Source organism: Taudactylus pleione, unplaced genomic scaffold, assembly GCF_031769625.1.
Source record: "Taudactylus pleione unplaced genomic scaffold, aTauple2 ptg000066l, whole genome shotgun sequence".
Lineage (NCBI taxonomy): Eukaryota > Metazoa > Chordata > Amphibia > Anura > Myobatrachidae > Taudactylus > Taudactylus pleione.
This window is the reverse complement of record NW_028284468.1, coordinates 37161920-37176703: the sequence shown is the minus strand read 5'-3', so window position 1 is coordinate 37176703 and position 14784 is coordinate 37161920. Positions and strand designations below refer to the sequence as shown.

Sequence of the window (14784 nt, the reverse complement as noted above, 5' to 3'; positions counted from 1 at the left end):
CCACCATAAACAAATGTATGTCAACAACAGAAACAAATACATTGCAACAACAAATAAAAATATTACAATACTTTTAAAAACACATTACATTCCTGTAAAAAAAATATTACAATACAATAAAAACACATTAAAATTCTGAATAAAAACCATATTAGAATACTATTAGAAACACAATTACATTCCTGTAAAAAAACATATTACAATACAATAAAAAATACATTAAAATCCTGAAAATTTTTTTTAACAATACTATAAAAAACACATTACATTCCTCTAAAAAAATATATTACAATACAATAAAAATACATGACAATTCTGAAAAAACCCATATTACAATACTATTAAAAACACATTACATTCCTGTAAAAAAACATACTACAATACAATAAAAATACATTAAAATCCTAAAAAAAAACATATTACAATACTATTAAAAACACATTACACTCACGATGTATCTCACGATTATCGTATGTTGCAGAATTTGGCAGACAGGGCCCTGTACATGCCCATGCACCATCTTGTGCAGCATCGTGAATAGAAGGAGAATGAAGCACGATTGGGAGCCTGCACACTGAAGTCTGGATTGCAGCACTTTGGTGAGTATTGTTACTGTATCAATGCAACCCCACTGCCCACCAATGTGTGCCAATCACCTACCCACCAATGTGTGCCACCCACCTATAAATGCATGACCCAGCCACTGCCCACCAGAATGAGGTGGGCAGTGGCTGGGTCATGCATTAACCTCCCACTGCCCACCAATGTGTGCCACCCACCTACCCACCAATGTGTGCCACCCACCTACCCACCAATATGTGCCACCCACCTATAAATGCATTAACCAGCCTCCACCCACTGGAATGAGGCAGGTGGTGGCTGGGTCATGCATTACCCTCCCACTACCCACCAATGTGTACCACCCATCTACCCACCAAGGTGCGCCACCCACCTTTAAATGTATGACCCAGCCACAACCTGCCGGTATGAGGTGGGCAGTGGCTGGGTCATGCATTAACCTCCCACTGCCCAGCAATGTGTGCCACCCACCTACCCACCAATGTGTGCCACCCACATAAAAATGCATGACCCAGCCACCACCTGCCGGAATGAGGCAGGCGGTGGCTGGGTCATGCATTAACCTCCCACTGCCCACCAATGTGTGCCACCCACCTATAAATGCATGACCCAGCCACTGCCTGCCGGAATGAGGCGGGCGGCGGCTGGGTCATGCATTAACCTCCCACTGCCCACCAATGTGTGCCACCCACCTACCCACCAATGTGTGCCACCTACCCAATCACAGGCCACCAATGTCACGGGCCACCTAATAATACCTTTAAAATCATAAAACACTCAAAATATATTAAAATGCCATAAACAAATTTATTTCAACAGCAGACAGGGCCCTGTACATGCCCATCCACCATCTTGTGCAGCATCGTGAATAGAAAGAGAATGAAGCACGATTGGGAGCCTGCACACTGAAGTCTGGATTGCAGCACTTTGGTGAGTATTGTTACTGTATCAATGCAACCCCACTGCCCACCAATGTGTGCCAATCACCTACCCACCAATGTGTGCCACCCACCTATAAATGCATGACCCAGCCACTGCCCACCAGAATGAGGTAGGCGGTGACTGGGTCATACATTAACCTCCCACTGCCCACCAATGTGTGCCACCCACCTACCCACCAATGTGTGCCACCCACCTACCCACCAATATGTGCCACCCACCTATAAATGCATTAACCAGCCTCCACCCACTGGGATGAGGCAGGCGGTGGCTGGGTCATGCATTAACCTCCGACTACCCACCAATGTGTACCACCCATCTACCCACCAATGTGCACTACCCACCTTTAAATGTATGACCCAGCCACAACCTGCCGGTATGAGGCGAGCAGTGGCTGGGTCATGCATTAACCTCCCACTGCCCAGCAATATGTGCCACCCACCTACCCACCAATGTGTGCCACCCACATAAAAATACATGACCCAGCCACCACCTGCTGGAATGAGGCAGGCGGTGGCTGGGTCATGCATTAACCTCCCACTGCCCACCAATGTGTGCCACCCACCTATAAATGCATGACCCAGCCACTGCCTGCTGGAATGAGGCGGGCGGTGGCTGGGTCATGCATTAACCTCCCACTGCCCACCAATGTGTGCCACCCACCTACCCACCAATGTGTGCCACCTACCCAATCACTGCCCACCAATGTCACGGGCCACCTAATAATACCTTTAAAATCATAAAACACTCAAAATATATTAAAATGCCATAAACAAATTTATTTCAACAACAAAGAAGAATACATTACAACAACATCAATACATATAAAATTTGTTTTTGTTCTTGTGATACAGTTGTTTATGATGTTTGAATATGCCACCATAAACAAATGTATGTCAGCAACAGAAACAAATACATTGCAACAACAAATAAAAATATTACAATACTTTTAAAAACACATTACATTCCTGTAAAAAAAATATTACAATACAATAAAAACACATTAAAATCATGAATAAAAACCATATTACAATACTTTTAAAAACACATTACATTCCTGTAAAAAAACATATTACAATACAATAAAAATACATTAAAATCCTGCATTTTTTTTTACAATACTATAAAAAACACATTACATTCCTCTAAAAAAACATATTACAATACAATAAAAATACATTAAAATTCTGAAAAAACCCATATTACAATACTATTAAAACACATTACATTCCTGTAAAAAAAATTAAAAAACAAATACAAACATTTTAAAAACCTGAAAAAAACATTTTAAAAAATCTTGAAAACTGTAGAAATAAACAACATTAAAAATTTACAAAACAATTTAAAATATACAGTATATACTCGAGTATAAGTCGACCCGAATATAAGCCGACGTACCTACTTTTACCACAAAAAACTAGGAAAACTTATTGACTCGAGTATAAGCCTAGGGTGGGAAATGCAGCAGCTGGTAGTGCCCCCAGGAGTAATTCCCCCTGGTTGTGCCCCCAGTAGTAATCCCCCCTTTTAGTGCCCCCTGTAGTAATCCCCCCCTGGTAGTGCCCCCAGTGGTAATCCCCCCCTTTTAGTGCCCCAGTAGTATTCCCCCCCTGGTAGTTCCCCCAGTGGTAATCCCCCCTTTTAGTGCCCCCTGTAGTAATGCCCCCCTGGTAGTGCCTCCTGTAGTAATCGCCCCCTGGTAGTGCCCCCAGTAGTCCCCCCCAGTAGAGAGAGACGTAATAAGAATTAAAAAAAAATCACTTACCTGAAATCCCCGCTCCTGGTCCTGCCGCTAACAGCTCCTCCGGCCGTTTTGCCTGGGAGAGACATCATTACTCTTGACATCTCTCCCATTACCCACTGCGGGAGCCGGAAGATGGCTCCCGCAGTGGGAGCAGCAGCAGCCAATGAGAGTCTGACAGACTCTCAGCGGCTGCCGATTACAACAAACACACAGCTGCCGGCTCTGGCGGCTGTGTGTTTGTGCTGTGTAGCGCTGACCGAACTCCGTCCGGTCAGCGCTACACACTTCACTCGAGTATAAGCCGAGGGGGTGCTTTTTCAACACAAAAAATATGCTGAAAAAACTCAGCTTATACTCGAGTATATATGGTAGTTTAAAAAAAATTACTTTTTATTATTTCTTCCTAGCAATTTTTATGGATAGTGAACACAAGTTTGTGACTGGATTCCTTGAGATCCTACAGTCAAAGGAATGTCTATGGCAGATATCCAGTAGACAATACTACAACAAGGCTCAGAAATTGGCAGCTTGGGGGTGTTGTTGGACTACACCAAAAAGTTCATTGCAGATGGTGACCTTAAAACAGCATGCCACAAAATCCAGAACCTGCGTATCGTCTACATAAAGGAGAAGAAAAAAGTGGACGATTCGAAAAGCTCTGGAGCAGGCACCGACGACATGTACCAGCCAACACTGTGGTACTATCACCTGATAAGCTTCATCAGTGAACAGGAACCACAATGCCAGTCTGTTATCCTGATGGCTGAACGAGAGGGAGAAGAAACGGCAGAAGTGAGGGGACAGTCTGAGGAAATTTTGGTAAGTAGAGACCCAGTTCATACACCAAATCCTTTTATTGTTTTTGTAGCTCAATCTCAATTGTCCATTATAGTCATTTATCTCACAGACAGTCCTCCTGCCATGGCACCGCACCTGGTCCATTGAAATAGGCCATATACTCCTCCCTCACTTCTTTGGCACGTGCTGTCGATGTTGTAGGAATTGGTGGTGCAGACACTGATGTAAACTGGGCAATCTCCTCCAGATGTCCTGCATCTTCTGGTCTAGCTGGTACTGGTCCTCATTGTGTAGTTTTCCTTCTCAGAAAGTTATGTAGCACACAGCACGCCATCACGACCCAGTCTATCTTCTCCACACGTAGGTTTATGGTGGTGTGCAAAATGCAGAACCTGTTGCTGAGTATTCCAAACGCATTTTCTACAATGCGCTGTGCCCGGGATAGACGATAGTTGTAGATCCTTTTCTCTCTGGTCAGGCCCCTCTGTGCAAATGGCTTCATCACATGTTCATGTAATGCAATACCCTTGTCTGCGATGAAAATGTAATTTAGGCCGTGCTTTGTTTCGTCCAGTGACGGCAAGTTGAGGGTTTTGTTGATGAGTCTCTGGTAGAAAGCCGTCTGTATGAAGGACCCACCATCTGAAGCACGGCCATTCTTGCCGACATCCGCAAACAAAAATTCATGGTTGGCATTCACAACTGCCATGAGAACGATGCTGAAGAAGCGTTTGTACTTGTAGTAATATGATCCGGTGTTGGCAGGTGGGTTGATGCGGATGTGTTTTCCATCGATGGCTCCTCCACAGTTAGGGAAATTCTAATGTTGTTCAAACTCTTCAGCAATGCTCTTCCACTCATCCACAGTGTTAGGAAACTGGAAAAATAGTAAAAAAAATGGGTTAAAAATACATGACTATAATATTGTTTTTCTTTTTTTTTTCTATATAGACTCCCACCCAAGAGCCTAATATGTCCTCCATGCTGACCTAAGTTTACTCGGGGACAGCAAGGTGGATAATTTTACCCCAGTACTAACACCCATTCTACCATGACCATTATTTTCTTCTACACCACTTAAAAAAAAAACAGGGGAGAAAGCAGCAGTACACAGAACAGGAGAACTTATTTCTCCAACAAGCAGAACACAGCCTTCAGAAACCGCCAGATGATGTCGATGATTTTACAGTGCATGTTGACAGTCGAATGAGAAAAATGGATGACCTAACTAAGAAAAATTTCCACAGGCTCATTTATGAGCTTTTAATTAGGTCACTCAATAGCAATTTACATGACTCCACTTACATTGCACACCCACTTCTTTATTCGCCTGCCCCAACTGCCTATGTAAGCCCCCCCAGCCCAATTGGAGATTACTCCTCCACCCAGCACCTCACCTACAAGCCAGACCGTTTATAATGCTTTGCTGGAGTCAGAGGAAGATTTGCCGCGTTGCTCGTAATTTTTTTTTCTTCTTCTTATTGTTGCCTGCACTATCACCAAATTTTATCACTCCCAATAGGTGCTGGCTGTATGGTATACGGTGGTGATGACGCTAATTGGACAAGGTTGCTACACACATGGCGCAAGTACAGATTGATGGAAGCTAGGGCCACAATCTGTACTTGTGCCATGTGTGTATTGGCCTGTTCAATCTGGTGTCTGATCCACCATACAACATACAGTAGCCTACCTATTGGGATTGATAACATATATATTAAAAATAACTAAAATATATGTTTTTGCCTACAGTTCAATGCACAGTCTTGTTAATGCAGCCTTATTGGCTGTATCAGTTATAATAAAGAGTTTAAATAAAAAAAAAAAAAATTGTTATTGACTACTGTGCAGTGTTATTGCCACAGTGGCTGTCAGTTATATAATGAGTTAAAAAAATAAACCGAAAGAAAAATGTAATTGACTACTATGTAGTGTTGTTGCCACACAAATGTTAATGACTGCTATGCAGCACAGTCTTGTTAATGCTGCCTTATTGGCTGTCACAGTTATTATAAGGAGTTAAATTTAAAAAAAAACAAAGAAAAAAAAGAAAAAACTTTTTTTCTTTGACAAGAACAAATGTTTATTGTGGGTTTTTTTTTCGTACCTTGCAATACTGGTACTGCAGCATTTTAACGATAGCCTTGCAGATCTCTGGGATGATGACGCCCAAGGACTGAGGCGAGATGAGTGTCCCAAACTTCAGGTCTTCAAATTACCTTCCTGTAGCCAGGTACCTCAGGGTACCCACCAGCCTTTCAGCAGGGATTGCCCTCCGCCACCTTGTGTCTTGCCTCCGGATGTGCTGGGTCACCAGATGCAGCAACTGCTGGAAGGTGGCTTCATCCATGCGCAGGTAGTTGCGGTAGTCATCCGGGTTTTCTCCTTGATCTTGATCAGAAGGGACATGTGAGAGCGAGTATCCCTTTGCTGCAGCCACTCCTTGGTCCAGCATGCTCTCCTCGTCCTTCGCTGGGCCCTCTCCTGGATCACCTTGACCCTAGCTTGGGTGACCAACACTTTAAACTGATAGAGATGCATCAGCACAGAATTCAGGAATAGGATAGAATGCAGGTAGTACACACTTGCAGGTAGAAAACATTTTGTAAAAGGCAAGCCAAATGCAAAGCAGAGCACAGTAGCAATGTACAGGGTTCAGCAGGTATATACCTAGCCTACTAGTAGCAGAGCAGAATATGCACAGGGTTAACATAGCGCCTGCTTTTTATACCCCCTAGCTAGCCCCGCACAAGATTTAAATTTCCCACCAATCATGAAGATCCTCGTGTGTTGTTTTGTAAAGTCACGATTTATCGTGCACGATCTCACGATTTGGACATGATGCACGATAAATCGTGAGATTGTGAATCAAATTGGCAGCTTTTTTGACCAAATCGTGCCCACGACTGCTGGGGAGCTCTCGGGGAGAGTTCAGGGGAAATCGTACACAATTTGGATCGTGAGCACATCGCTATATCTGTGGGCACCTTTACACAGATTGTTCAAGATTGTATTTAAAAAAAACCCCACAAAGCTTTGAAATATACTGCTTGCAGATTAGTACTTGGTAGAACCACCTTTTGTTGCAAAACAACTTTAAGTCTGTTGGGGTAAGTTTCTATCGTGTTTCCAGACTGGAAGTGATTTTTGACCATTCTTCCTTGCTCCGGGTGGTTGAGTTTGGTTGGATGATGCTTGTGGACTGCAATATTCAATTGCACTGAGATCTGCACTTTGATTTGACAATTGTAGAACATTGAGCTTTATTTTGTTCAGCCACACCAGTGTAGCTTTGTCCTAGATCTTAGGATCATCACTGAAATGTGAAATTTCTACAAAGCTTTACTGAGGCACCATCCACAGATTTTTACATTTTAACATGATGCCAAGTCCCGCTGAGGAAATGATCCCCACAACATGATGCCGGCACACCCATGCTTCGCTGCTTAGCTGGTTTTTGCTGATGAAGGGGCAGTGCTAGGTTTGGGCCACACATAGCAATTTGAATTGAGGCCAAAAAGCTAAATTTTTGTCTCATCTGACCACAAAACGTTATCCAACATTTTAGTTGGGTCACTTTGATATTTTATAGCAAACTGCGGATGTGCATTGATGTATATTTTCAGTAAAGGCTTCTTTCTAGCCTTTCGTGGATGGATGTCATGACATCATGCCAAGGGGGCAGGGGCCACCAGTGCTGGGAAGTGGCTGTACAGGCTCTGTGGACACTCCGAATGGCTGTACAGGCTGCAGGGTAGATGTCTGGAGCAGCCAAAGGACACTCCGGGTGGCACTGCATCAACAATCTTGGCTGCAGGGTGACATTACAGGCACTCTGCTAGCCAGAAGCAAGGGCTGTGGGGCAGTGACAGTCAGGGGCGTCTTTAGAGAGGAGAGGGCCCATGTGCATTCACCATCACGGGCCATCTCCTCTCACCCCGGCAGCCGACTGATGTGGCTGGCCGACCACTGCAGAATCAGTAGACTCTGGCCACTAGAGTGTGCCCAGAGTCTACTGCGCAAGCGCAGAATGCTGGGAAGTTAGTGCGTCCACCATTTTCCCTGTAAGTTCCTCACAGTGCATGAGCAAAATGCCAGAAAAATGCGTTTTGAGCAGCGTTGAGAGACCTGACACGGGACCTCGGGGTGGTAAGTTTTAGATAATATGGGTGCAGGGTGTGCGGTGCGGGCCACCCCTGGACCCGGGGGCCCATGTGCACCACACACCCTGTACCCATTATAAATATGCCCTTGGTGACAGTGCTGTCCACAGAGCCCTACCCTCTGTGTGACAATACCACTTGCACAACACTAATTACACAACACTGCTCCCTGTGAGCTCCAATCACTTGGACATTATTTTGAAGCTTTTTCCTATCTTGTATATGTCTATAATTTTATCAGAATGCTTTTTGGTCTTCACTTTCACAGCTTTCCTTCAGAATCACAGTAAGTACTGTTATTTGAATAAGGCGGTCTTTTATTTATAAAAACTGACATTTTTTAATGACTCACAGGTAGAAGCTAATTTAAAGTCAATTGTTAAGGCAATGGGCCTAATTCAGAGCTGAACGCAGCTGCAGCCAAACTGCATCTATTGCAGAGCAGCGACTGCATCTTAATGCTAATGCCTCAGCCGGTGGTCTTCCTACTGAGATGCCCACTGGCTGGCATTGCTGTGCTTCGGTTGCACCATCAGAGACTGCACCAGCTCTATTGAGGCACAGAATCTATATCTGAACATGGTCACCTGTGTCAGTGTAACTGCATCTTTAAACAGTTGCTGACCATGACATGCCCACGTCTGACTAGCCACCCCCATGTTACCTCCCAGTAATGCCCACTAAAACCCCCTTCTCTTGAACCCGGGTGACTCAGACGCATGTGCAGACTGAAATTTTGGTTGTGGCATCGGCACTATGTGCACCTCAGAATCAGGCCCAATATCTGTTATCTGTGTAAACTTGTGTTGAAAACTTATGCAAGCAGCATTTTTTGCCGTTTTTATTTATTTCTTTATTTTGTCTTTAAATCTGTAGACAAATAATGAATTAGGAGTTTTTGATCATTTGCTTTAAAAGCCTACTGGCTTACAATAAAAAATACTGTCTTGAACAATATGTGTAAATGTCATTTGTAATACAGACAAATCTGTTTGCCTTTTGGTGGTAAATACTTCTAAAAGCCATTGCAGGAGTTCAAGGGGCTGATAATTACCTAGTTAGAGTCCTTGGCAAATAACAGAGCACAATACCCTCCATCATGACTCTTACACCAGGTACAAAATGTTCTGCTCTTGGACGTCCCACTTACCACCTGTGTTAAATTAATTACTAGATGAGAAGGATCTTTTAACACAGGTTACTGCAATCATCAGTTAAGAGGGAAGTCCAGGAACAGAGTATTTTTTACCTGGTGGGGGGGTCATGTTAGAAGGTATGGAGTGCCCCAAAAAAGTTAATATGATGATCAATTGTAAGTAAAGAAAATGTTTAAATGTACATAACATTAATTTAAATGAAGTGGTTATATGATATATCACAAGTAAGCTTTATGTTAAAGTGGGAATCCCACATAGCAGCTTCTTTTCCTATGAATACGATTGAAAGTACTTTTTAAACATGCCTCTGATATTTATACTTCTTAACTACAATCGTACAAATAGAATGTCATGTGAAGGCAGAGGGGAGATGGAAGGGAGGAAGTCACAGTAATATTTCATATTGAAAATGCACCTCTTCTCTTCGTGGAAGGCTTTTATTTTAAAATCCCCTTCTCTCCAAATATTTTCTAATACCCATTCATCATTCTTTATTATGCGAATGCACAAAGTTTAAGGAGACAATATGCTCCTGGAGGCCTTGATTTTATGTTGTTCATAGATCACTCACTCGGTTGTCTCACAGCTCATTTTTCAATCTAAGTTAAATTCCCATTTAATCAAATTAGAGATGAAATCACAACATGCCTTCATATTTCTGATTCTGGTGGTGTTGCATCAATACCAATAATTGCAATAAAAAAGCTTTTTTTCTCACTTAAAGCCAAGGTTTGTTTTCCTCCTTCATTTTATAGGGCTTATAACTAGCTACCAGTATAGACTCAAACTTGTGACCTTTTTATAAACAATCCTAGGGCTCGATCCAATTAGGTGCGAATTGCGCATAGCCAGTTTGTTTCTTTAAACTCGCACACTTCGCCGTGAAGCGCGCTCCCGAGAATTCTCCAATCCAATTAAAAATGTCTATTCGCACTACTCGCAACGGAGGGGTGCGCATTGAATGCCAAATGAGATTTGCGAGAAATGCATGAAAATGTGGGGAGACCATCCTAGACCCCCCAAAATGGATAATTTTGATAGCAGGACTGTTTAGAAGGCTGTTTGTGGCTATTAGGAAGTTACTGTAGGTTTTGAAATGGTGTCAAATGGCTGATTTGTGCTTTTTTTTAAAAAATGCAAGAAAATTATATAAAACACACTTTTTTCGTTTAATCTCAAATGAATTAAACGAAAAATGCAAAAAAAAAGTAGGAAAAAGGTGATTTGGGGGAACTTTGAGGGCACATTGAAAAATTTAAAAAAAATTATAAATACAATTATTTTTCAACTAAAAAAAAAAAGGTAAATAACTTTGGGGTGTCTAAACTAATGAAAAACTTGATTTTGGGGTAATTTTAGGACATTTTTGTTTTTACCCCCAAAAAATGACGTGTAATTTTTGGACTAATTAAGCTAAATGAAAACTTCCAAATGCCTAATTAGTCATTTAGGGGGTGTCCAAGGGGTTCAGCACAGGGTCCTGACATTTTAATCTTAAAATAAAGATTTTCCTTTCCATCTCTCACCCTCAGGGAGGTGCGAGTAGAAAGTTGCGAATTCAGTCTGACTGATTCAGTGCAAGTTGCTACAGTTAATGGATTGCAAAATGAATTTGCTATGCGAATTCGAAGTGAAAATCGCAACTTGCAACTCACACCTCGCAATTTGCACCTAATTGGATCGAGGCCCTAGTCTTGTGTGTATATACTTTCAGTCTGAGAATCTTTTTAATATACTTTGTTGTACTGTTATATTGTGTTATAATAATTTTTTCCTCTGATTCGCTTTTTCAAGTTTCCTTTTATAAGAGAGTAATTCATTTCTATCAGTTTAATAAAATAATTCTTCTACAACATTTGTTTCATATTTCTTTTTTTAATTTCTTGCCTAGAAATGAGCCATGGTTTATGTAGACAGTCAATTTGGAACAACTCCTTCTCTTTCTTTTGAATTGCCTGCCAGGAATATTATTATTATTATTATTATTATTATTTCATTATTTAGTGGTTACTTGTTTCTAGAACACAGAAGTTACTGTACGTGCTGTGTACTGGCATGGCATGCATGTCTGCTGTACTGATCTGGAATTAATGGACTGAATCCACAGCTCAGCCAAAGAAAGACAATCCCAGTGCACTGCAATATTTGTGTTAGAAATTTTGTTTCATTACTTATTTCTTCTTATTTCAATACCAGACAGGTACTACCATCTGTTACAAAGCTGTTTCATCCAATCTGTATTACATATATTTGGTTCACTTTGACCAATATACATGACATTGTATTTATGTACAGTAGGAAGCCATTGTCATGAAATACTGTAGCTATGTTATATTTTCTGCATTAACACTGAGCACAAATGTAATACGTGATTTTGTCTGTTTACACTTCAAAAGAACAGCAAACTCTGATACATTTGCCTGCAAGTTGTATATATTGAGCACAACAGTTACAATCCACTGGTTTCTGGAAGTTCTTAGCAGCTAATACTTTTTTTTAATTTAAAAAAGCTGTAACTTTAAGATGTTACATTTTTAAATTCTGCTGAAATATTAAGTTCTAAAGTATTTGTATATAATTATAAAGCTTCTATAATTTTGTATGTCCCTTCTCAGATAAGAAATGAATCATTAATGTATTAGTAAACAATGTAATTTGCAAAAGGGTTATTAGCCAGAATTACATCATACTCCCACTTAGCCATAAATAAATTAGCAAAACTAGGTGCAAGTATTGTTCCCACTGCTGTACCATGGATCTGTCTGTAAACACTTCTTCAAGCAAGAAAGAATTATGTATGAGTATAAAATGAATATCATTTATTTATAAAGTCTATTTGTTTAACCCAATTGAGTTGAACTTCTTCACTACTGAGGATTTTCTCACCTTTGTGCAGAGCCTATTTTTTTCATGTTTTCATGTGCTGGTCACATTCCAACATACTAATAGCAGTATATTTTTATATTGAAATGTGAATTAAAAACAATAGTGTATATATTTTTTAGAAACACCATTTTGCTATGACATCCCTGAATTTGTCCAACAGATTGGCACCAAAATGCTTCCTAGCAAAGCCAGTGATACAGAGAGTAGTCTGCCTGTGAATGAGCTGGCATTGTGTGTCAGATACTGCTGCTGAAGGTGATATACTCACCCAGGAGGCTGTCACAATCATGTAATCTTTAGTTTGACCAGTATCGCTTGTTCACATATCTGTGATTAACTGGATAGTGGGTACAATGGCATTTTCTAGGCCAAGAACTAGTTTTTTTTAATGTCCCTGTACAGACAAGTAATTGCTGTTCTGGTTAAATGGATTTGAGATGGAATTTGGTAGCTGGGACACAGAATCTCAATTAACTATCGTAAATTATATGCACTGATCGCAGATATTGGACGCATGATGTAATGCTAGCATAGCCATCAGGGCTTCAGTGATCCACTATGCAACTGGATGGCAGCTTTTATACTGGCTTCCTCTTGAAAAAGATTATTTCACAGTCAGTTGTTGTTTGAAACTAGTTTTCTGGGTTCCCTTCTGAGATTAAGATTTACCCCCAGCAGCAGCAGTAACAGCCATAGTGCGCAAGGATTATTCTGGGGAGTCCTGGATAGGGGAGGTGTCAGCTTTCACAAATTAGATAAAGGAGGACTACCTCCAATCATTAATGTGGTGATTGGTGATGAAGGCATTGGCGGTGGAGATTGCATGCACTGCGAACTATCCATGCTGCTGGCAACTGATGCTGGACTGCTTGTAATTATTTTTTTACAGGATTTTTGAGCTTTCCCCAAGTTATTTGCTTGTCCTTGTTGCAAATGACATAACAGGGAAGAGGTTCCTAAATGTTTAAAGTCCCTATCTCTAATTACTGTAGCTTCATAAATGGTACAGATGGCTTGCCAAATGTTGTCAGGATTTGAGTAAAAATAATTGCACATGAAATAGTTGGCTTTTTTGGGCTTATGCCCATGCATGACAATGACCTTCTTATCATGGGTAAAAACTGCTGCTAATGTTGGCTGACTTATGGGTGGCTGACTCACCATCAACATCCTCATTAGTGTCAGATGCAAAAATATCCCCCTCATTCTGTTCCACTTCCACAGTAGCATCTTCAATTTCTAAGTCAGCATCTTTCCTTTTAATGCCACTCTTCCCCACATTTGCAGGGGGTGTGGAAATGGTGGAAGAATGCTTCTCTAGGAGTACAGGGTCAGAAATGTCAGACTCGCACATAGCACTTGTGGACACACTTAGGGGTAAATTTACTAAGAATCGAGATTGGTCAAGATGACAATCTCTGGTGAGTTTAGGCATGATTTTCATCTCACAAATTGACTAAAGGCAAACTCTGGTGAGTTTGGGAGAGAGTTCTCAAACTCAGCTGAGATAACAAACTCAAATCATATCACCATCTGGCAAACTCGGAAGCACTTTTCACCTAAAAGATACAGCTTGCAAATTTAACAAGAATCGAGATGACAGTCTTGGGTGAGATGACAGCAAACTCTCTGCCAAATTTAAGTTTGAAACACTCACCTCCAGAGCTGCGAGTCTGCCAGAAACATACACAAAGCATTGTGATTTCTGTATGTTTCTGTCTGTAAATAGTTAAAATAGGGTTCATTTTTAAAAAAAATTATGTAGGATTCCCTTCAAAAGCTTAACCAGCCCCGGATTTGTCAGCCAGTCCTGGTTCCTAAAATTCTGGGGAACAAAATGAGTAGGGTTCCACCATAATTTAGGAACAAGCACCAGGCTGCAGGGCCAGTTCTGGTTTTAAATATAGGGGGGAAAATGGCGTAGGGTTCCCCCTATATTTAAAACCAGCACCGGACCCAAACTGACCGGGGTGTAATGCCACAGACAGGAGACCCTATTACTGGGCCTCCATGGCCATAGCATTAACACCGCAAGCCAGTCAGGCCAAGTCGGGGATCTCAGGGGAGGTGGGGTCCCCCTCTACCAAAACCCCAGGCTTCTTCTGAAGCCCAGGGCTCTTCCCCACACCCCTGGGCTGTGGGGATGGGGGTAATAAAGTGTAAAATAGAAGTAAACCCTAGGTTTGGTATGAAGCCCAGGGCTCTTTCCCACACCCCTGGGTTGTGGGTACGGGAGTAATAAAGTGTAAAATAGAAGTAAACTATTGTATTTTACAGTGGAACTACAGGTGCCAGCATGTCTGCCCTTTCACACTTGTAGAACTATAAGTGCCAGCAGGAGGCTGGCACCTGTACCTTCACTGTAAAATAAATAGTTAAATAAAGACACAACACACACACCATAGATACTATACATTTATTACACACATACCTCAATCACACATTACGCAAACCATGCCGAACATGTGTAAGTGTACACCTCACAAACAGACAGATAACCAAAATCATCTGTAATTTC

General features: G+C 41.5%; 1 long non-coding RNA gene across 1 annotated transcript; it reads left to right on the top strand.

Moving 5' to 3' along the window:
• Positions 1-394: 394 nt before the first annotated feature.
• On the top strand, positions 395-5582 carry LOC148534595 (uncharacterized). Its single transcript, XR_015877654.1, has 4 exons — positions 395-599; positions 1399-1509; positions 3670-4081; positions 5012-5582. It is a non-coding gene; the product is annotated as an uncharacterized LOC148534595 (long non-coding RNA).
• Positions 5583-14784: the final 9202 nt, after the last annotated feature.